Source organism: Saccopteryx leptura, chromosome 1 (genome assembly GCF_036850995.1).
Source record: "Saccopteryx leptura isolate mSacLep1 chromosome 1, mSacLep1_pri_phased_curated, whole genome shotgun sequence".
NCBI classification, from domain to species: Eukaryota; Metazoa; Chordata; class Mammalia; order Chiroptera; family Emballonuridae; genus Saccopteryx; species Saccopteryx leptura.
In genome coordinates this window covers 84,614,318-84,640,225 of record NC_089503.1, presented here as the reverse complement: position 1 = coordinate 84,640,225, position 25,908 = coordinate 84,614,318, and the positions used below count along the sequence as shown (strand labels likewise).

Sequence of the window (25,908 nt, the reverse complement as noted above, 5' to 3'; positions counted from 1 at the left end):
TTGAGCCTAAAGGTCGCTGGCTTAAAGCCCAAGGTCGCTTGTTTGAGCCCAAGTTCGCTGGCTTGAGCAAGGGGTCACTTGCTCTGCTATAGCTGCCCCCACCTTCAAAGCACATATGAGAAAGCAATCATTGAACTAAAGTCTTGTAACAAAGAATTGATGCTTCTCATATATCTCCCTTCCTGTCTGTCTGTCTCTAGCTATCCATCTCTCTGACTCTGTAAAAAAAAAATTAAAGCTAAAAAAATTACAGAAATAACCTTCAACAATTCCAGCTCGAGTGTTGGGACTAGGAGTTCGGGGGGGGGGGGACTTCATCAGTAACTTATGCTTTTCTGTACTATTTCATTTTGACTATTTCTAAATATGAATTTAGGTAAATAATTTTAAAAGTTTAAAATAAATCCAATAGATATTTTTTTAGAACTTACTGAAATATAAAGAGTTGTAATATGAATTACAGTAATTATCCCCAGAGGGAATGTCTTAGTCAGCTAGATCTGCCATAACTAGATACCACAGACTGGTTGGCTTAAAGATAATTTATTTTTCATGGTTTGGGAGCCTGGAATTTCAAGATCAAGGTGGCAATGGATTTGGTTCCCAGTGAGAGCTCTCTTCCAGGCTTGCAGGTGGTTGTCTTCTTGCTGTTTAATCACATGGTGGATAAAGAGAGCATCCCTGTCTCTTTCTGTTTTTATAAGGGTATAAATTCCATCATTAGGGCCTCATTCTCATGATCTAATATAATTCTACTTACCTTCCAAAAGTACAACCTCCAAAACTATCACTTTGGGCATTAAGACTTCAACATAAGAATGAATGAATATGAATTTTGTGAAACACAAACATTCAGTCCTTAGCAGGAGATAATCCTTCCACAGTCTTTAGTGGTTCTCTTTAAAACTTTTTTGGGGCCCTGGCCGGTTGGCTCAGCGGTAGAGCATCGGCCTAGCGTGCGGAGGACCCGGGTTCGATTCCCGGCCAGGGCACACAGGAGAAGCGCCCATTTGCTTCTCCACCCCTCCGCCGCGCTTTCCTCTCTGTCTCTCTCTTCCCCTCCCGCAGCCAAGGCTCCATTGGAGCAAAGATGGCCCGGGCGCTGGGGATGGCTCTGTGGCCTCTGCCTCAGGCGCTAGAGTGGCTCTGGTCGCAACATGGCGACGCCCAGGATGGGCAGAGCATCCCCCCTGGTGGGCAGAGCGTCGCCCCATGGTGGGCGTGCCGGGTGGATCCCGGTCAGGCGCATGCGGGAGTCTGTCTGACTGTCTCTCCCCATTTCCAGCTTCAGAAAAATGAAAAAAAAAAAAAAAAAAACTTTTTTGGGAGCTAATCTACAGAATATCATCCTTTCTCCGTGTACCACAACTCTTGATATTTGTGTCTCCCTTCGAATCTTGGATTGTCCTGTGACTCAGGCAATAAATACCGAGTTACTTCTGAAGCTAGGTCATATGAAACTCTGTAGCTTCTTCTTGGGATTCCTGTAATGCTCACTCTTTAAAAACTTCCCCCTGGAAACCCAGTTGCCAAGCTATGGGAAGCCATATAAATATATCAGATAGGCCATATGTCGGTACTGCAGTCAACTGCCTCACCTAACCTCAGAGCAAATAGCCAGCTTCAAGAGCTAGCCAGGTGAATGAGCCACCTGGGAGTCCACCTCAGTTGAGCCTTCAGATGCCTGTTACCTCAGCTACACCTGACCACAGTTGTATTGAAAGACCCCAAAAAAGAACTGTCCAAATGAGCCTATTTAAGCAATAGAAACTTAACAAATAATGATAAAATTTTGTTTCAAATCAGTAAGTTTTAAGGTACGTTGTTTTATAGCAATAAATAAAAGAAACACTGCCTAGTGAATCTAGGTATATCTGTCACTAAATCTTTTCCATTCAATAATATGCTGTTCTTTCTTAAAGTTCAGTTATTACAATAGAATTACATATTAAGATGTATGTAACTATTTTTTAAAAATACTTGAATTCTGTGAGTGCAGCTAACCTTCAGGAATCAGTCAAATTTCCTGCACATAAATCACATCTCTAGCTAGCAAACACAAAGCTCACATGTTTGTGTTGGGGTGATGATGTATAAAGGAAATGCAATCATGAATCTGACAAGGGTAATATCATCCTCATCAAAGCAATGGGTGAGCATAGGCTGTGATATTTGCCCGAGTAAGGGTCTATCACATATTCAACTCTAGGGTTTACAGATAGTATATGCAGAAAAGGAACATTGAGCGTAGGGAAAAGGAGAATGTACAAGAATGTACATCTAGAGGTAAGCATTAATATTTAAAGACTCCCAAAGTGCAAGAGAGAAATTGCAATATTCTGGGCAAGACTAAATGAGAAAAACACTCATGATGATAAATCTGCAACCAAGGTTTCTTTCTTTTATCATTTTTCTTCTTTTTTTTTTTTTTTTAATTTTCTGTTTTGCATTCAGGTTTCTAAAACTGATAGACACACGTGGGATGACGTATAATCCTATGTGTTGGCAGCAATAACATTCAAATTTTGTTTTATTTAAGGATGTCTACATTTATTTGAAATGTGGCATATGCAAATAAAACATCTTGGGGTTTAGGAATTTCACTACATTATTGGTCCTATGATATAAATGGATAGGGCATTGATTATTAATCTGATTTAATTGGCCCATTGAAAAATATTTTTAAATATTTAATAACTATTTTTCTAAAAAACACTTTTGGAAAGTCACAGTAGAAAATTGAGATTAAAGCAGATAAATTAAATACATGCAGTGATCTCTTCTTTCTATACACCAAGACTACATAAAATTAAATTAAATGACAGGAAACTCAGAGTGGAGAGGGCAGAAGACATATCTAAAAATAATCTCTATGCCCTGGCTGACTGGCTCAATGGTAGAGCATCTGACCAGCATGTGGAGGTCCCAGGTTTGCTTCCTGGTCAGGGTACACAGGAGAAGCACCCATCTGCTTCTCCACTCTTCCCCCTCTCCTTTCTATATCTCTCTTCCCTTCCTGCAGCCAAGGCTCCATTGGAGCAAAATGGAACAAGGTTGGCCCAGGTGCTGAGGATGGCTCCATGGCCTCTACCTCAGGTACTAGAGTGGCTTCGCTTACAACCAAGCAACGCCCCACATGGGCAGAGCATCGCCCCCTATTGGGCATGTTGGGTGATCCTGGTTGGGCACATGCAGGAGTCTGCCTCTACCTCCACAATCTCACTTCAGAAAAATACAAAAAATAAAAATAAAAATTTTTTAAAAATCTCTGAAAAGTAAAAGGAGACTTATAAGATCTCCGGGTCGGTAGGTAACCAATATGGCAGCTTTAAGAACTAACACAGGAGGAAACAGACAAGAAACAACCTACTTTGCTCTTACACTATAACACAGAGATGAGACACAAAGATGATATCAAGCCATAATTCTATAACCAGAGAAAACAATCAATCAAACAATAAAATGGTAAAATAAAGATATTTTTAGAAAGGTAAGGATTCAGGATTTTTTTATTTCTCCAGTAAACCTTTCATTGAGAGTAATTTGATACTGAGAACTAAAAAAATAGAGGTAGTGAAGAAAAAATCAGATATTGGTTACTGCAACAACAGATACCATCCTGGGAAGTAAGGTAAGGCAGCAGCATAGCTTTGTGCCTTGACTGAAAACAGCTTCTTCTAAAACAGTAAAGGTGGACCTAGGAATGATGCTTAAGGGCATGATGCTTTATGTGATGGCATTCCCATGAAATGAAATATGATTCATCAGGAGAAATCTCAAGATATTTTAATACTGTTCTGTAATTAGGGATATGTGTATTCCAGAATTGTTTCTTGTGATTATTATTATTATTATTATTGTCAGATATGTATTCAAAATTAATTCTAAACAATCAAAATTTTCAAACTATACTTGGAATTCAGAATATAAATTATTAAATAAGTTTTATCAAGATAAATATGAGCTTTTGTAAAAAAAAAAAAGAAATGCTATTCTTTAAAATTTGGACTAAGAGAGCCTAATATTATGATGAAACACATTTAATAGAATGTACGTTCACTGAACTGTCGGATCAATATTTTCCAGAATGTCAATCAAGCTGAGAAAATACAACTGTTCAGCACTATGAGCTAAAACATGCCTTAGAAATAAGAACTGCAAGCAACTGTAGGCTTAATATTTTGAAGCAAAGCAGGTTCAAAATTGAGTACCTTTGTGCCAGCTTTCATGCAGTTATATTCATGCCATTGCTGAGCATTCTTCAAACCCCGCTGCAGGCCATTTACTTTACTTTAGGGACTGAACAGTGCATTTAACATTGCAGAGAGAAACTTTTCAGTTACAGACTCAGTGCTGGCTCTTAAACCTTTTCCATTCTGCACCAATCACAGATGTTATATAATGATGCCTACATATCTCTGGTCATGGCCAGAAGCTAGTCATGATTTTCTGAAAAAACGGCAACAGAATAAAAGAAAATTACCCTTCTCCCTATAATGTTAAATTTCCTTTGAGAGTTACTTAATCATTCTGTTATAGGGGGAGGTATGCCAATATTAGTTTCAACAACATGACCACTTAACTGTTACTGGGGAAAAGAAGAAGAAGCTATCTCAAATTCTAACATTTTCTTTAGTCACAATGTCTCAGGCAGAGAATGATATGCTATATCAATTTAGAGTATTTCTCTGATCTGGACATGATTTTCTATCTTCCCTTTGTTAGAAATTTAAATGTTGTCTTTGAAATTATTGTAAACACTAATTTATGAGATTTTTGAATTTTGATGTTCTATGTCTCAAGAATTTGAGAATTAGCAGTTACTTTTGCATATACAACTATACAGGTAATTTTCCCAAAGTATATAAAAGTTATTAAATGCTTAATATTCATATTGATTTAATAAATTACTATGAAATATTTCTATTAATCAAGAGCACTATAATAATACTCTTAAACTAAAAGTATTCATTTAGAAGAAAATAAAACATTTATTTTAAATTAATATAGTATCTTTACAAGTCATGTTTCCAAATGTAAAATTTTATTATAAGGTTACAAAAACAGCATTAGGGTTACACCATAGAAAGAAGTTACCATAAGAAATACGAAAATCCTGCAATTATATTTAATATTGTCTTGTAATTTTTCTTTAAGTTTACAAAAGATTTTTCATAAGGGTTTTTCAGATGGTAAACTCTCCTATACTTTATGATACAAATTTAAAATGCAAACATGAAATCAATGTAATATATTCAGAAGTACCTCTTCATAAAGTGTGTGACACCTACAGTCTCTCCCCCAGAGACAAACCAGTCATTATTTTACTGTTAAACCATACATAAAGCAATCTGAACTGCCATGAAGTGCAAAGGATGTTCTGTACAATAGCACTGAAGGACACAAATAAGTTCCAAGAAGATTGCATTGGGAGGCAGGCTCTCACCAATGTCTCTTTAAGTCCAGTGTTCTTACTAGCAAAATTGTAAGAATAATATTTAAGGTGAGGGTTATATCCATTATAAATACTGAAATGGGGTAAACCACCAATTAGCAAGGTCTCCCTGGCACAAAACAAGTACTAAGAAGATATCAGGTTAATCTTTTCTTCCTCACTCCTAACTTATTTCCTTTTCTTCCCACCTCTCTTCTCTTTTTCTCTCATTCTATTTTTTCTAGATATGTCCTGAATCTGAACTTACAGATATAAAACTCTTATATTCAGACATACGGGGAATTAGAAGAAAAAAAAGTTATTAATACCTATCAAAATTCATTGTCATTTACTTTATTACATAATAACTTAAAAAACTACTACAATGTTTTAAATCACTAAGTACATCATTTATGAACTGCATTTTCATTATATCGTAATATACATACTGCATAATACAAAGGAAAAAAATAGTAAACTAAGTCTAGAGTTTAAATGATTAAAAAATTAAAAATGAGATTATTTCCTATAGATCTAATTTTGTTTTATTATTAAAAATGATAATTAGAGTAATGTTAAGGTTCTCACTAATTTTATTTATGGTTTAGTATGTTTTGCTTCAGCTTTGACGGCAAAGAATCCAAAAGAAAAACTAAATTTCTTATATATTTGAAAATTTTATTTGTTTAGTGTTATCTTTGAACTCTTAGCCATTGTTTAATTTTCTGTGACCTGCATTTTAAAGAACCTTTATATCACCACTGTTAAAGAAAAAGTATAGTCATTTCAACTTATATTTTGTATAATGCTATTAGCCTACTAGGTACTGAATAAATGTCAATTAAATTGTTAATTGAATGCCTTGAATAAACGATGAAGTCACGCACAACTTTAGGATGAATAATTAGCTATAATTTTTAAGCCCCAAACCATTTTTCAAGCCAAAAATATATCTGATTGGATTCCAAATAATAAAAAGGTACCTATCTAAAATTTTCCTAGGATGATAATTTAGAATGCAATATAAGTAAATAAACTGATTTCAACTTAATATTTTTTTTCTAAATATAAATGGCATATTTCAAGAAAATAGGTGATTTAGGTATTACTTTTCTGTTGCTGCTATAAAAAATAACCACAATCTTAGAAGCGTAAATGATACCTTATAATTCTTTACTTTAAGAATCCAATAAGAGCCTCTCTGGGATGAAATCAAGATGTTGAGAAAGCTGTATTCCTTCCCAGAGGCTCTAGGGTAGAATTTATTTCCTGTCTTTTCCAGATTCCAGAGGCTTACATTCCTTATCCCCATAGCCTCCTTCCACATTTAAGGTAGAAATGTTGCATTCTCTGTGCTTTTTTTTTATGGTCACATTTCACCCAATTGACTACATTTCTGCCTCCTTCATTCATGTTTAGGAACCTGCCCGTTATACTGGGCTCACCTAAATAATCCAGCATGATCTTTCCTAGTTTAATGGCGGTGACTAGATATCTTAATTCCATCTTCAGTCTCAACTCCTGTTTTCCATATAACCCAACATGGAATGAATATTAGAAGTGTATGTCCAATAGATGAAAAAAGGGTAGCATGAATGTTCCAGTTTCTATCCCGAGCATGTTAACTGTGTTTCCGGTTTGTACCTGCATCATAACGACTAAATAATTTCCTTTGACCATCCTTTCCCTCATGGCAGGGAAACACTGAGGCAGAAAGCTACAGACACACAGTGCAGCTGGGGAAAGTAGATGTCAGGTTACTTAGGTGTATAGCCACTGAAAACATTAATGAAAAGTGAGCCTACATATCGCTCTAATTACTAATGAGGTTAGGTACTTAAATGAAATGGTCTATGAAATAAAACAAAATATTGGCAAAGTTGAAATAAAGATGTAGAAATCTGTATTGGACTTTGGATACTATGACTATACCCTGGGTTGATTATAAACGAATACAGTAAGTCCTCACTTCATGTTATTGGTAAGTTCTTGGAAACTGTGACCGAGCAAAACAAAGAATAACAAAACCAGTTTTACACTAGGCTGATTGAGGGAAGCAGCAGGTTAGTTCCTACAGCATATTGTTGATCACAAAAACATCAAAATTTTAAATGAAGACCCAAAACACTTTTCAGATTGAATATTAAAATAAATGTGAGCTGTACGTACATTTAAGAAAGATTACTAAAAACAATCATGGGGATTCTTTTCCAATCTGCTCAGTCCAATTGAGGGTCGTAGATGACCAGAGCCTCTCCTGAAAGCGAAGGGTTTATGACAGGACCAAACCCTAGACAGGAGGCCCTTCCATTGCAAGGCACACTCATAGCCACAGCCACAGCCACACCCACACTCACTGAAACTGGGACTATTTAGACACGCCCATTCACCTGATGGCATAACTCTGAGATGTGGGAGGTAACTGGAGGATCTAGAGAAAACTTACACAGGCATGGGAAGAACTTGCAAACTCCACACAGATAGTGGCCCTGTGGGGAATCAATTTTTATTTTTATCATCAACATTATACTGAGACAATGTTGAACAAAATGACATTATTTGAGGTCCTGCTGTATATGGCTAGGGTTACATACAACAGAAATATCCAAGAAGGCTTTATTAATTGATTCCTACCTCACAGCAGTGGTATGGCTCACAGAAAATCAAATCCATACTAGGGAGTACAGCTTAAAAGCTACAATGCTCAATATCAGACAGTTAATGGTAACATTTTTTTCTGTTAGTGGGTTGATTCAGGGCAGAACCTTGACAGAACCCAGGACTAGTTCTGGATTTACAAGGGCTACCATTCATCCCAAGGGAGAGTCTGAGAGTGTAACAGAGGCAGCCTGAACAAAGCTAGGTGTCTGTATATATATGGTATTGGGAATCAATGCTGAAGCCAGCATGATGACAAGATAGGGAAGAGATGCATCAAGTGATGTTGATGATGAAATGATAATGCTCATACACAGGCTTTCTTTATTATGCCTTTCATTAATGACTGTTGAGACTTGACTTTTTTTTTACTTCATTCTATATTTATTTAAAACATACATATAGGAATTTTTTTTTCATATGGGAAATTTTTAAAAACAATCCAGTCATGTATTTAATGCTGAAAACAAGGAAAGGCTGTCATTCTTCCTCGCTGCCTACAATCCCATCCTGTGCCAAATGCTTGCGGTTCCTCTAATCAGAATGCATTTCCCTACCTCACATGTTGAGCTCAACTAAGCAACCTACTTTGACCAATGCAAAATAGGAGAAATGGATACTGTTTGAGTTAGGGGAATAAGCCTTAAAAAACATTGTGCGTTTCCACTAGTCCTTTTACAATATATTTTTATCATATTCATGAGAAAAGTCTGCCCCCAGTGGCCTCCTGGTGCCAGAGAAATCAAATACATGCGAACCAGGCCTGACCACCATCCTTGGCATGGAGTCAAATCCAGGTGATATCAGCTTTCATCAGCTCAGGTGCAGCTGACTCACAGAAAGGTGAGCATGAGAAGAACTGGTGGATGTTGCTTTTTATTCAAGTACTTAGATTTCTAATGGTTGGCCATTCAGTATTATTATAACAATAATTGACAGATAATTTACTTCTCAAAAACTTTATCATTTCAGCTTTGAATGAAACTAGTCTAAAACTAAATAATCATTTAGCCTGCAAGGTTCACTTCATGTTTTATCTTACCCACAGTCATCAGTGGCACAAACGTAATTCTAGCCTCCACATTTGAAACCTACGATTTAAAGCTGACTTCTAATTCCTTTATTTACTTACCAGTAAAACTCATTGAAATTTCTTTGCAATACTTTTTGACTTATTGTTTCTGCTCAATCTCTGAAGCCAACAGTTTAGATGGGGGTTTTCATCATTAAATTAGTATATTAGAGAACTTGGCCCTTAGGGCCCTTTTTTCTGTACCTTAACTTCTTATAATTATCACCAACATCAACATTTCTGAATTTCATGTATTATTAAGTGGACATACGAAAATATTTGTAAGTTCAACTTTTATGTTCTAGGTCTTATTTCTCTATTAATTTATATTAGAAAATTTCAATTTTAGAGGAAGCAATGATTCTCCAACAGAAAAACTTCTAAGAGTTTGATTTGTAATTAATTACTTATAAAAGATATTTAGGTACTTTTTAAAATATGCAAATATGACTTCAACATTTATTGTAGTATCTTTTTGCTATACACTGTAAGTTTTAAGCAATAACTATAAAGTTTCTCATTTTAACCCTTTGAGAAGTAAGTTTTTTTCATGCTTGCTGACCTCAGGGCTTGAGTTTTTGTTTTCAAAAAATAAAATTAGTTACAGTTACAGCTTTATTAACTTAAAATTGTGTTTGTTTAATAACCAATTTATGGAAACAAGAAGAACATACATTTGCCTTTTTTTAATATTGCCTTACACATGTACCATCATACTCTGGATGGTCAGGAGACACGAAAACGTACATGAACATTCATACTACTCAAGGGGCTAAAGTATTGTGGTCGAAAAACATGTATATAACATGCGTTCTTTAGAATTTGTTAGAAATTGTTTTGTGCCTTGTATGTGTTCAAAATTGGTAATATTTCACTCTGCTTAGAAATTAAAATACTATGTATTCTTGACTAAGGCAGGATGCTCGAGAGCTAGAGGGGAGACAGATAAATCAACTGAAAATAGATAAATATAGGTGGTAATCTATCCTCCACCAATTCCAAATCCTCCTTTATCAAAATTCTTTCTTTTCTATTCAATTTCTTTTTTTTAACATATTTTTTAATTTTTATTTATTTATTTATGTTAGAGGAGAGAGAGAGAGAGAGAGAGAGAGAGAGAGAGAGAGAAGGGGGAGGAGCTGGAAGCATCCAGTCTCATATGTGCCTTGACCAGGCAAGCCCAGGGTTTTGAACCGGCGACCTCAGCATTTCCAGGTCGACGCCTGATCCACTGCGCCACCACAGGTCAGGCTCTATTCAATTTCTTAGTCCTATCCTCTAAGTCAATTTCTCTTATGATTTTCTGACTTTGAACTATGATTTGTGTTTTTATTATGTTCTGTGATTTTTCTGTGTTGCATGTTTCTTTTCCTGATTCTATGTTATAATATTTTCTTCATTCCTCTTCCATATTAAATTGAAAGATTTATATACTCCTTGTACGTTTCTATTTTTTATTTTGATGTTTTTAATGTGAATATCTAAGGAAACAATTTTTAAAGTTAGTTTTAAAAAAAAATTGAGAGACAACTTACGCTTTCACTATCCCAAGAATATGAAAGTGATACAAATAAGAAACCTAGATATCTATGGCAAAATAGAATGTCCAGGAAATAAAATCAGTACATGTGAAATTTAATATATCAAAATATCCACTACAATATGGTGGGGAAATAACAGCAAATTTTCTTACACAACAGAAAGAACCTAAAGTATGATCTAGATCATAGAATACACAAAAATTAGTTTCAAAATCCCAAATAGATTAAATACTGAAATATTTGAGAAATGAAACTCAAAGCTCTGATGAAAAAGATGGGCATATTTGACTATAAAAGAGTTTACATTTTTTTGTAGGGCAAACTATCCAACAAACAAAATCGAATAAAAAATAAATTGTGAACTATACGTGCAATTCATGTGATAAAATGTTCATGTGTATTTCTTAATTCGGAACTGATATTTAACAGTTATTTAAAGATTGTCTTAACTTTAAACATACATGCATTTTTATCATAAATCACTCAAGCCTTCTAAAACCAGAAAAATATAAAAAAAAGTCTGTATAGACATTCTTATGACTTCTGCACATTCAAGATATATATCTTGACTCCCTTTTTGAATGCATTATGGTACTCAAGTTTTCTGCACTAACTACATCATCCTCTGTGATGCAGAATGTGTTAAATCAATTTATAAAAGGTGTGAAAATCATTAGTTCTGGTATTTAAATAGGCTTTGAAATTGTATAGGACAAACTTTTTGTAAAATTTAAAAATTAGAGTAAAACACATAAAGTATAGAACAAAATTACTTTTAAAATATGCATGTTAATTTAAAATCTAAAGTCAGGTGTAACATATTATAAACATCTGAATTCTAGTTCATTTTTAACTACATATTAAAAGCACTCCAAATTTTAGTTTATTTGTAATGACAACTACTTGTAGATGAACATGTACAACCAAAATTTAAAAAAAAAAAAAAGAAACGTAAGCAAATATTATTTGGCAATTCCCAGAAGATGAAATTACAGTGACAAACTTGCAAGAATATATTTCAGACTTTCCTAGATATTAGGAAAACATCATTCATAATAAAAACAACTTCTAAAAGTCAATTTATTAAAAATAAAGCATAGCTACTTGTGCCAAAAATTTATATAAAGAGTCCTTTAATATATTGCTGTTTAAAATTGTGAATATTTAAATTTTTGAAAAAAACAAACATGACAACATAGTTGAAACTATGCATAGACTTTCACCCAGATATCAAATTTTCTGGAATCTATTTTATGAAAACAGAATATTGTTGTAGTGTGCTACGGTTTCTATTGTTACTGAAAAATGTTTGCTATGTCTTAAAGCAAATCTTTGCAAGTAATCTGCATTTTATTTCATAATTTTATTTGTTTTTATTTCATCTTTGCAGTTTAATGTATTTTTGTGCTCCTTAATTTGATTATCATTATATCAATGAATTCACCTCTTCTAGCAGTCCTATTAAACACTGGTTGGAGATTTGCATTTTACTGTCTATATGTTTATTAATTTAAATTTTATATTCTTGAAATTTTCTATCTATGTTTTAGGTGATTTCTCATAACAAATTCTAATTTATGAATATCCTTCCTCAGTATAAACTAGTATTGTTTCCAATAAACGTTTAACTTAAGAAAATATTTTATTTCTAAAATTCTTATTTTTTAAATGTTATTGTTCTTTTACTAAAATGTTTTAATCTTTACTGTTTTTATCCTAACAATTTTCTTTATTAACTCAAGAACATATACATTTGAAAAATTTTATTTTTAGAGTGGTCTATTTTCTTCAACTCTTAGGGGTGTAATATTTTAACTGTAAAATCATCCACTGCAGAAATTTCTTCAATTAATACTTTGATGCTATACATTCTAATATAATGCCCGTGAAATAGATTTCTTTACCTTTGAATTTCCACTTGCATTGCCTATGCATGGACTCATAAGTTCCATCATATAAGCATCATATATCATTTATCTCAGAATTTCAGCACCATTAGTGCAGTGTGGAAAGTCCTAACAGCTGTATACAGTAGAAGCCTGGCTTTCCACTTTTCAATTACAGCTTTTTGGTCATTTACAGCTCAAGTGAAGGACATGTTTCCTGTGACATTCTAAAGCTAAGAAGCAGAACTTTTCTAGTCTGATATTTATACGTGGATCAACACTTCTTAATTATTTGATTTATAAAAAAAAAACCAAAACAGTTGTAGCTCCCTTGTGCACACAACACCTGTGTCCTTGATTACCATCCCCGCAAAATTTTAAATATTGTGTTCTAGAGAATATGCAATGAGCAATTCTTTGCTTATTTAAGCCATTCAGTTTCACATTCTGCTTTCTTTTTTCTGTGTGTTCAATTTCACATTTGGTTTTTAGTGATTTTTCTTTTATTTTCAATTTTGCTATATACTAAAGATCACATTTTATTCTAATGTTTGTGTTTACAGTGTAAAAGGGCTTTGCACATTAGTCTTTAATATATTAAAAATAGATTACAAGTCTCCATCTACAGGAAACCTATTATTTTTAAAATAATAATTTTATAATTAACTATGCTTATATAGTAGCCATAATCTCCCACTTATCTATGAGAGATATGTTCCAACCCCCAGTGGATGACTGAAACTGGGAATAGTATTTTCCTATATATACATACCTAAAATAAAGTTTAATGCATAAACTAGGCACAGTAGGAGGTCAACAATAATAAAATAAAAAAATTATAACACTATACTGTAATATATGTTACATAAATGTGGTCTGTCTCTCTCTCTCAGAATATCTTATACTGTGCTCACCCTCTATTCTTCTTGTGACGTTATGAGATGACACCACTACGTGATGGTATGATGTTTGTACTGTGACCTATTGTTAGGCTACTATCAGGTTTACTTGAATTGCCAGCATCACTCTTCTTTCACTTTGGGGCCACCAGTAAATAAAATAGGGGTTACTTGTTATTATACAAATAATGTGATACCACAACTATCAATCTGATAACCAAACTAGAGGCTACTATAAGGCAAACAGGGCAGGGAGTATACATGAAGATCCATGCCTCCCAAAAGACAGAGCCAGCAGCACAAGACTTGATCATATTACTCAAAATAACACACAGTTTAAAACTAATTCATTTTATTTTCTGGAATTTTCCATGAAATATATTCGGACCACAGTTGACCTTGGATAACTGAAACTGGGAAAGCAAAAAGGCAGGTAAGGGAGTAGTACTTCTATATCCTAATAAAGTACATGAGACAAAGAAAAAGTAGTAAGTCTACTTTAAATTGAACTGGTCTTTGAGTCTTCATGACCAGCATATGAATGTTTTTCTCAAGTGCTAACTCATAGTTTATAATTATGTATGATAAATAGTGCCAAAAGAAATAACTGCCAGGAACATATGGGTATGGATATTTATGTTGGAGTTAGCATTTTAGTGCTGCTATATTGCATTTGTTTAATGCAGATACAAATTTAATGTTACTTTTAACTAATATCCCCAGAAAACAAATACAAAAGTAAAAATCTGCCATTCTGTTCTTAGTATTTATAGAACTACTGAACGTTCTTTTTAGGTGTAATATTTCCATATGGTAGATTTAAATAAGTATGTTTTAACTAAGATTCATAAATTTGGTTTTATTTGTAACTTGTATGGTATAAGACATGCATAATGTATATATTAATACTTTAAATCTGAATGACAAGTATTTTATCTTTTTGGAAAATTTCATATAGTAAAGTAAGGTAATTACAAGTTGTAACTCTAGTAGCTAACATAATTTAAATATATTTTATTAAACACTTAAGTAGGGTAGCATATCTAGCTATACTATTTATATATTTTTTCTTAATTTTAAAACTGACTTTTTCTTGCCTGACCAGGTGGTGATGCAGTGGATAGAGCATCAGACTCGGACGCGGAGGACCCAGGTTAAAGATCCCAAGGTCACCAGCTTGAGTGCGGGCTCATCTGGTTTGAACAAGGCTCACCAGTTTTAGTCCAAGGTCACTTAGTCAAGCAAGGGGTCACTTGGTCTGCTGTAGCCCCCCCTCCCGGGTTAAGGCACATATGAGAAAGCAATCAATGAACAACTAAGGTGCTGCAACAAAGAATTGATGGTTCTCATCTCTCTCCCTTCCTGTCTGTCTGTCCCTATTTGTCCCTCTAATTCTCTTAGTCACAAAAAAAACCTGACTTTTTCTTTAACTTGAATTAAAAAGAAAATACAAAAATTTAAACCAAATATAACTCAAATATTTAGCTATTTACTCATCGTTAAACAATCTAAATACTGACTATATTGTTGTATTTTCATTTAATGGTGTTTAAAAAACATTAAAAATCATGTTTTAATTAATTACAAATTGTCTATAAACAAAATTTGCTTAACTTAATGCTTAGAAAAAATCTTTATGTATATTGAAATGACATTTTTTTTTGTACCACGCAGATATGATTAAATGATATACCACACTGAACTGATTTGGTAGTATCACCCCTGCTTTGCCCTCGGCCTCCACATACTCCCTAGAGTAGTACAGGCAGGGAAGACCTAACTATTGGGAGGAATCCTTAACACTTTTCCAGGGAAGAATTCTGGCTAGTCCAAAAAGGGTCCTTCTCTTAAGGGTTTTGGGAAACTAGACACTGCAATTTTTTTAGTATCGGCGACGCTTGTTTAGAGCAAAATCGGCTTCAGGAGCTGCATGGTTGAATGCAGGAGGGGTTCCGCCAATTGCTCCTATTCCTTCCATTGCAGCAGCTTGGCCAAAGCGTTCAGAGGTTGGTGGGGTCAATCCCAAGGTTCCATCTGGCATCACAGTGGCAGATCCTGGAGGAGCTGGGGTACCAGCAGGCACAGGAGCAGGAGGCATGGCGCCTCTGTTGTTTATGTCCATAGCACCTCCCATAGCCATCTGGTCCATCTGTATCTCCTGCTCTCTCGCATCAAGGAAGGTCCCCTTGAATCCTTCCTGCGGTCGCCTCATCATTTCTTCCTGCTGTGGCCGCATTTCCTCCTCACAGCGCCTGCGCTCCTCCTCCTGCCTGAGCTCCAGCGGCTTCCGTTTTTGCACTTCTTGGTTGTGCAGCTCTTCCATCCTCTGAAGTTCTTCTTGACGCTTCATCAGACCCTGCCGCATCAGCATGACCTGGTGCTCGTGGTAAGCAGCCTCCATCTCCATCTCCAGCTTCTCACGAGCTTCCTTGATGTTGGGGTCAACTTGGTGCTGCTGCTGTTTCTCCATCTCGACGAGTGCCTTCCAGCGCATGGCGTACTCATACTCAAAGGAGCCAGGCTGCACAAATCTAGGTGGCTGCTCCCGCTCTTTGTGGAATTGCTGGTTCTTTATAACCACTTCTCTGGAAGCCCCTCTTCATCATCTAACTGGTCCATGGGCTCCATAGTCACAGGCCAAGGAAATGCGGATAGCAGAAAGGAGCCTTCACTGCATCTGTCCAGAGCTTTGCGAGCAGCTGGCTTCCCTGAGAATTCAACGATGCCTTTTCCTGAGGGCCTTCCTCGGTCTTCCACAATGACCACGGCCCTCTCCACCTGGCCGAACACAGAAAAGGCTTCTTCTAGCAGTTCGTTGGACACATACTGAGGAAGATTTCGGACCGTAAGGGAAGCACTGTGACAGGCAAAACGCACACGCAGCTGCTTTTTGCCATGGAGTGGCATGTTGTCCAGCTCCACTTTAGCAATCTCCGCTAGAGTTCGGGTTTCCAAGCGGATAAAGCCAAAGCCCTTATCCTTATGAAAGAAGGCTTCGCCTGCCTTCCCATATTTCTCAAACAGTTTCCTCATTTCCTCCTCAATGATGTCAGGAGGAAGATTGCCCACAAAGAGCCAGCTACGTTGGGTGAAGGTCTTCTCTCTTGGTTTCCTAAAATTCTTCAGGTCAATTGTCAAGCCTTCATTTTGGCTGCTGGCCTGTTGCCCATTTGCAGGTGCTGATGTTGGCTGCAGTTGCTGCTGCTGTTGCTGGTGGTGCTGCTTGGTGATGATGTTGATGCTGCTTCCTTAGAGCATGGTTTTGCTTCTCCAAGTTAAAGGTTTTATTGCTCTGCATTTTTGCACCCCTCAACCTACACGTCTCTCCTCAGAGTAACGGCGACCTGAAATGCTATTTCTCGTCTATCATAATGACAAAACATAAGAGGTCTGACAACATACACTGTTGGCAAGAATGTGATGAAAGAGGCACACTTACATAAATGGTGAGATTGAAAAATGGAGGAAACTTGGCTGACCCTAACAAAATTAAATATGCAATCACCTTTAAATCAGCTATCTCATTTTTTGGAATCCATTAAAAGCTATAAGGTCAAAATGCAAAATGACATATGTACATGATTAGGCAGTTTAGCATTATTTTCAATACTGAAGATAAATCAACTCACCTGTTCATCACCACAAGACTAGCTATATAAACTGTGATATATCTGTATAATAAGTTACTACTATCCTATAAAAAGTATGAGAAATATCTCTATATACTAATTAAAATAATTTTAAGTAAATATATTTTAAATAAAAACATGAAGTACATATATGCCAAAATTTGTAAAAGAAAGGAATGTATAGTCATTCATATTTGGTTATATTTTCAATAATAAGACAAAAAAGATAGTCAAAAGTTAATGGAAATGACTATCTATGAAGGAAGAAAGGTTCAGGAATGAAGTGAGTTTTCCCTCAAATGTATATCACTATGTGGCTTTTGATTCTTGCCTGTCATACATTCAAAACTGTTTCACATAATTAGAAATAAAATTAAGTTAAAGAGTAACAAAATACCTTAAAACTATAAACAAATCAACAATTTAGGATGACCGAAGTGACAAAACTATCACACACAAAATAATTGTCTTAAGTGACGTTAAAGCACCATATTTTAAGAATAAAAAAAAATCGCAAAAAAAAGTTTAACAGCCGCTTAGTAGATTTAGTGTTTGTAATAATATTGGTGCTGTTAATTTTAAGCTATCATTAGTAGAATATAAGATCAAGAAAATAAAAAAGGAAAACTGAAGATATTCATATAAGAATATACAAAATTAAAGAATTTTTTCAAAAACATTATGATCTTAAATCTGTATTAGAAGTAACAAAATCTTACATATGTCTGTATTCCCATCAATTTTGGATCACTTTTAGTTATTAGAAATCAACCATAGCCCAGTTTAACACTCATATCTCATAATTGATTTAACCCTTTAACTCCTCCTCTCTGCTCACTCCCAACTCTGACAAACAAGTTTGGGATTCCAGGAAACTGAAAAAAACGGAGGGACAGGGTTAGCTTTCTGATTGCTTCCACTACTCCAATGCCTGAAGCGGATGTGCAGTGTTGCGGTATCTAGGATACAGTTCCCTCCCCTTCTGTAGTGGTCTCCTATGGTATTAGGTGCTGGTTGGAGCTAACATTTTGTACTTCACTGTCTTTGATTATAACCTTCCCTTTGAATTGTCTGTCACTTCACTTTATACTGACTGCCAATACTTCCATATAAAGGACATCAAAATACTAAGTCTCCCATTGGAAACAACAATTAGGGGAAAAGCCTGGGTGAAGTAACCCCTTATCTCTATCAGCTGCAAGCACACACCTCTCAGTTTCTTTTTCTGAGAATTCACTCAAAGTTGTTTGGTCAGGGAGCAATAAGATGAGTAGTCATTGTCCATCGGATCTATATAGGAAATCTTTGAAAATTGACTGCTCAACCCTCCTCACTCCTCTATGCTGCAATCTCTTCTATTTACATCCTCAGCCTCCAGAAAAATCAACAAGTACACTGGCTATCAGATACTCCAGCAGAGATTAAGATCCCAGTTTATCTTATTTCAGCCAAATTCTGATTTTACAAGTACCTCTATTATTTATTTCTTGCTCTTCCTTCCAATCCTATGTTATAAACTGAGAATATTTATAAAAAGTGTAAAATATATAAATGGTATAAACATACTTTTCTGACGAAAGTACCTGTCCACATTGTTCGCGTATCTCATTAGAGATTGTGAGTAATGAAAAACACTGCCTTCAATACTGTGTTCATGGAGACAATTTTAGGATAGCAGGAAACATTACACTCAACATCCTCTTACAAGGACTATGAGAATAGCAAATAATGAATTTGAATAAAATGTACTGTATGGAGAAAACTAGTTACAGAAAATAAAATATAAAAAAAATAAAGTTCATGGACATAGATAAAAGTGAAGTGTGATCTAAGGCAGGAGGTGGTGCAGAGGGAGTAAAGGACAAATATTATATAAATATACAGTGACAGAAAATGATTTGTCTTTGGGTGATGGGCACACAAAACAATCAACAGTTCAAATACTATAGAGATGTTCACCTGAAACCTATGTACTCTTATTGATCAATGTCACCCCATTAAATTTAATTTCATAAAAATATTTTAATTAAAATGTTTTTAAATGAAACTTTGAAAACTGATTAACATAAATATTTTTAAAATGCAGCTATAAATTTTCAGTAAAGATAATATTTCAGCCTAATAAAAACAGAGCTACTAAAAACTTCAAATATTTGGTAAAAATTTTAAAGCTGTGAGTGCTTTGATGCAAAAACAGATTTAAAGGTTTTACTTAATTGTGTTTTTTTAGGAACTATAAGTGATAAAATAACTTTCTCTATATGTGATTTACAAGGAAATAAAACCAAAGATAATAACATTTACTTCATAGGAAATGTTGGTAAGAATTTCAGTTGCAAGTTATATTTTATTTTTGTATAATTATGACTAAGGACAATTTGTAAATGTCCTATTTCTGTCCTTAAATAAGATGTAATATTGGTTTGGATTTGCAGAAAAACCTGTCCTCTATGTATTGATAAACCTATGTTTCAATGGATTATGTTTAAATCATTTTAACATATATATTTTATTGCCCCTACTTCTTCACCAAAGAGAAAAATACATACTTTTAGCTCCAACTAGGAAAAGATTTTGAATCATTAGCTCTGATTCTTTATTGCTGAAATTTTTAGTTCAGATTCAATTCATTTATATCTTTAAAAATGTATTCTAATAGACAGTGGGTGAGAAAACAGTTCAACTGTTTCACAATGATCTTAATTAAGGTCACAGAAGAGGAGTCTTTTCAGGATTTCAGTGCATATTGCTTTGTGCCTGAAGGCTATCATCTTCTGAGAAATAATTGTCCATTGCCTCTGAGTTCAAGAGGACAAGTTGTGTTATTGTACAAAGAAACTAGTCTATTTTAGTCATCATTTTTTTACCTATCACCCATACACCCTATCAGGATTACTTTTTAACTCACCATTTTCATGTTTTATTTTAGGTGGTGTTGTGTTTTTTCTGTTGTTATTGTTTTGTATCAACCATTTTCACCATAGGCGCTCAAAGTTTTTTAATGATTTGCAAGGCAGGTTAATAAATCATTCTAATCAGACTAACAATACTATCTGAAAAAGACAGACTCTCTTTGATGGTTTTATTGATATTTTCTTTCTTGATTATTCTTCTTTCTCAATTTCTATTCTTGTGTTCTCTCAAAAGAAGATTGGAGCAACTTAGTTTATCTGCTTATATTTTTTCCTCTTTTTCTTGTGTATGTCCTTAAATACATACCAATTATCTAATTTCTCCCTAATTTATCTTCATAATTTTATTTTTATTATTTGGGATTTAGGCAAACTAAACAGGACTCATTAAAAATACTACACACTGTGAAATATAATTTGAAAATCTATGACTAGTTTTTTATCTGTTTCCTAAAACTTTAACTTTTATTTAGAGTGTTAAATGTTATTTCTTCTAGCACCTTTTATTTTCAGGTGTTTCTTTTAAACCTCTAGTAGAGACAAATAGTTTTCTCATTATAACTACTTTAATCAACATCATTTGACACAAACAAAATATCCAATATTATTGTTTCCAAGTAAAGCAATACTTCAACAGTGTACTATTTTATTTATTTATTTATTTATTTATTATATTTTTTGGAAGTGAGAAGTGGGGAGGCAGAAAGACTCCTGTACATGCCCTACCAGGACCCACCTGGCATGCCCACTAGGGGGCAATGCTCTGGCCATCTGTGACATTGTTCCATTGCAACCAGAGCCATTCTAGAGCCTGAGGCAGAGGTCATGGAGCCATCCCCAGAACCAGGGCCAACTTTCCTCCAGTGGAGCCTTGGATTCAGGAGGGGAAAAGAGAGATAGAGAGAAAAGAGAGGGGAAAGGGTAGAAAAGCTGATGGGCACTTTTCATGTGTGCCCAGACCAAGAATCAAACCCAGAACTTCCACATGCCAGTTCAATGCTCTACAACTGAGCCAACCAGCCCAGGGAACAGTGTTCTATTTTAAAAAATGATTTTTTTGTACTTCTGTAGAATATAGAATTTTATAGCATAAATAACTCTTATTAATAATACATAACATTTATTAAATATTTTAATTGCCATATAATCTAGAAGATGAATGAATTTCAAAAATTATTATATATAGTGGTATAATATGAGAGATCGGATTCCTTATGACGTGAAGAATGGCTACAGTCTGATGAATAAGGCCAGCAGACTGTAAAAGCTTTCTAATGGACATTGCATCTAAGTTCACTGCCAAGAAGTATTAGGATTTTGCCCAGTTAAACAGTAGGAGCAGAAGTTTCTCCAAGCAGAAGTAGTAGTTACAAATTTATGAAGTTCTAAGAAAATACACACATATAAACACTGCCAGTAGTTAAGGATAGCCATAATATATTTAACATGCAAAGTGTATGTGAAGAAGATACCAGAACACACAAACCAAATAAGGATACATCCTGGGTCTAAAAATAATAATTAAAAATTTACCTTAAATTCTAGTCAGGGAGTGACAAATTATAGAGATTTCTGTTGTTTGTTTATTTGTTTGTTTGTTTTTAGAAATTTCACTAATGTAATAAAAGGCCAAAGGAAACTAGAAGTTTAAAAAATAGCTATTAGGGAAACAATTAGGAGGTACCTTAATAAGGTACAAGAAAGCTACAATAAGGACCTGAGTGGAGGCAATGAGAATGAGTATAAAGATGAGTGGACAGTCTCAAGAGATATTAAAGTAGTAAAATTAGTAAGTCTTTCTTATCCTTTAGACATATAACAGAGAGGACATTATCTGACTGAATAGGGCAACAGGCTGATGGTTAAACTATTAAAAAAATTAATTTTATGATAAATATATTGGGTTTAATTGTAGACAGGGAATTTTATATATAACCAAAAAATATTCAGTAAAAAATTAGCTACATGGGTTTAGAATTTCTGTTATTGAATTAGAATAGCCATTTTCAGAGCTAATCACGTAATGGTGGTAGCTGAGACAAAAGAGGAGATGAAATTACACAGGCCAAATGGTGTATCAGAGCAAATGTAGGGAGCTGAGGAGAACAACTCTGGAGAACGACAACACTTTAGATCAAGTAAGAGAAGAACATTTAGCAAAGAAGATAGAAACAAACACTCAGATATAAGAAGATGATCAAGAAAACTGATACCATAAAAACTGAGAAGATAATTTTAAGGAGACAGAAGAAGATGACTAACAGTGACAAACAAACATACCAGGAGTTTTGAGTAAGATAACAAAAAAATTAATGGTACTAAGCAATAAGGACAGTTACTATAATCTTAGTGAGAATTACTTCAGTGGACTCTCACTTAGAGAAATATCTTCTATATAGTTTCTGAAATAGTTTTCATAGGACTATTTTAAGTCCTTTTCACTTCTTAATTAAACTTCATGCATTATTTTCAAATTTCTCTTTAATAGAAAATATCAGAGAGGATTTCATCACTGCCCCAGGTAAACATTATAAAGAATTTATAAAGTTTTGAATATAGTAACCAAACAATATACTAACCTCAACTGCATAAGAAGTTTGGCCAATTAGGACTCTAAAATTCACTAATTCAACAAAACATTTGAGTATTTTCCATGTGTTAGGAAATATGGAGGACATATATGATACATATGTGATATCATATAGAGATAATTTAATCCCATTAATGGTAAACTACTATAAATTAGTTGAATGTAATACTTCCTGCTACCATCTTGTATATTTTTTTCTGACAACATACATAGTATATTTTAAATGCTAATATTAATTTTCAACTGTACAGTAAAATTCAAATATAGCAATAACTTTAAGAACATGATACCACTCGGTTGTAACTAGGTTACTATCACTGAGGCAAACTGTGGCACTATTATTGGCAAATAGTTGGGTTGGTGACTAAAAAAGGGAGCCAAACTATTTTAAAGATTGAATCCTATGAGAGGGCAAATATATGTCTTTGATTTCTAATTCCCCCTGTTCCAGGGCTAAATCTCTTAGATACCATTTAGGTCATGAAGAGGATCTAGGAACCCTGCAAAAACTGAGAGACAATGCCCTAAATGTAGGACTCAACATGTCACAGCATTGCTGTATTCCGGTTAAGATGTTCCTCGGTTTGAGCTGCTGTATTTTTATCCATAATTTATTAGTGAATTGTTATTAAAAAAAATGCCTGTGAGTGAAGCCACTTTGCCAGCTAATCCCCAAAGGAATCTCCACTGGAAACTATTATTTTAATGAACACAGGGTTCCTGTAGAGCATGACTATGAGGTAAAGAATTCAATAGTGCTTCTGTCCTCTTTATTTTCAAGTAGCTTTGTGACATAATAATAAAAGAAGCCTTTGCTTCAATTTGACACTAAATATCCTTTGCCATATAATGAACTCATTTTCAAAATGATAGTATCAAATTGTTAAATATTAATGTAAAAAAATGATGTGCCAACATTTCAAAAGGTATGTATCTATTCACTAATCAAAAATGTTTACTACTTAAACATAAGGGTATCTTTAGTGAAAGATAAGGTTCAAGGACCTATTATGGAAAGATTATAATCTTTTGAATACAGTAACCAAACATAATATAACCATAGCTAAATAAAGATAGTGGTTAATTTTTCAATTTTTTAAGGGTTTGAGTGCTATGCTATCTAAACTGACTCCCACCCTTACACTAAAAGAACAGACATACATATGAATACATACACACAAACTACTACAACCACTAAACCCTACATCTAAATAATATCAAGAAACAAAAATAGCCTGAGTAGGCAGTGGTGAAATGGATAGAGCCTCGAACTGGGATGTGGAGGACCCAGGTTCAAGACCCCGAGGTCACCAGCTTGAGTGCGCGCTCATCTGGTTTGAGCAAAGCTCACCAGCTTGGACCCAAGGTCACTGGCTCGAACAAGGGGTTACTCGGTCTGCTGTAGCCCCACGATCAAGGCACATGTGAGAAAGCAGTCAATGAACAACTAAGGTGTTCCAACGAAAAACTGATGATTGATGCTTCTCATCTCTCTCCGTTCCTGTCTGTCTGTCCCTATCTATCCCTCTCTCTGACTCTCTGTCTCTGTAAAAAAAAAAAAAAGAAATACATTTTATAATGTCCTTTGAGCATAATATTCTACTATATAGATTATATTTGATCATAAGCTTCAGGAGTGAAAAAATATAATTGTAAAATTATATTAATTAAAAAAAATTTCTATATAAGTTAGACCAAAAGTTATATTTTAATTGTATTTGAAGTAGAATTGATGTAATTAATGTTATATAAAAATAGATATGCATCTGCATACATTTTATAAGAAGGTAAATAAATTAGTATGCATATGTGTATATTTTTCATATATATAATTACTACTTCCCCCAAAACTCAGAGTAATTTTGAATGGAAGCATTACCAATAACATAAACAGTAGATTAACACATATTTTGTATTTTAGATATACATTGCCCTTATATAAAAGTAGTTAATGAAATGTTATTTAGAAAATCATAGAGAAAATACATTCACAGTATTTATTTTAAAATTCTGCATATAGGTGGACTCATGTAGTGCAAACCTGTGTTGTTCAAAGGTCAACTATACCCATATAGCTAATTTTATATCTTACTTTATGTTAGACCTTCAATATTTGACATATTTTTGGCAGTAAATGCATATTTGCTGAGTGGATTATTTTTCTACTTAAAGCACATATTTCAGATTTTTTAAAATTTGTATTCATATTTAAAAACATGTTATATTATAACTAAAAGATTGGCTATTAACCGTTTTTTGTACAGATGAATAAAATCAAAATCAGGCATGAAAAGATAAAATTTGCTCAATGTCATACAGCAATTATTTTTAATTTATTTAATAATATCTGATAGTTACAAAAACATTATTGAGTGGGATCAAATTTTACTCTAAAATCAGTGTACATACAATTTTTCAGAAAATGTATCCTTCTATTGAATTCTAGGTATAAGTGCAATTTAAGTTAATGTCACTCATTTCTCCTGTCTCTCAAGTTGCTAGCTTTTTAGAGTTGCTAGAGGAGCCTATTCAGTATCTTAGTTGCAGAGTTTTTCACTCTCATCTGCTACTTTTCTTCTCTCCCATTCACTTTATATATGGTTACATAATAGTTTTTTAAAACAACACAGGGGCTTAAAAATTTTCTCTGATTTTTCCACATGATAATCATTCCAATGTAAAAGCTTGTTCTGCTTCTATAAAGTTCTCCAAAGGGTTAACTACTACCGGCTGATGCTGCTTTTGCTGCTGATCTACATTAATTGTCACTGAACAATTAATAGAATATTAAATTGTTATGTCTTTATCCTTTAATCCTGTGAATGTTATATGTATTGTTTTACTTCACTGAATTCAGCTTCTTTACTCGTTTAGCATTTTGTCATTTGTTTTGGTCTTCTAATGAAGAATAGGCCTTAGACTACCTGGCTCTAGCCTAATAACCTGGCCAGTGTGGTCACTTGTCACATACTGTATGTACTTCCTCCTTTTCTCTGGTTAGGCTACATGCTCTGGACACGCTACCCCCCACCTACCAGCCCATCTCTTCATTCTGATCACCAGACTGATACCAAACACTCTGTTCCAAATCTTTCAGCACACCATAAGCATACTTAACATTGAGTGTTTGTATGAGAAAAAATAGTCCCTCCTTGAAGAGAAGCACATAAAGTTGATTTCCATGAAAAGAAATAGTACCTGCTTTTTGGCTTTTCCTGTTTATCAACTTTAGATGTGATCATAATACTTCTTTTTAAAATTAATTTGTTGATTCCATCTTTTATTCA

The 25,908-nt window shown here is 34.2% G+C and overlaps 1 protein-coding gene and 1 pseudogene across 2 annotated transcripts in view; both read right to left on the bottom strand.

The window, feature by feature from the left end:
* The window catches only part of CNTN5 (contactin 5), a 1,309,320-nt gene that overhangs the window by 1,141,730 nt on the left and 141,682 nt on the right, over positions 1–25,908 (bottom strand). The window lies entirely within an intron of this gene.
* LOC136388935 (non-POU domain-containing octamer-binding protein pseudogene) lies at positions 15,249–16,828 on the bottom strand (annotated as a pseudogene).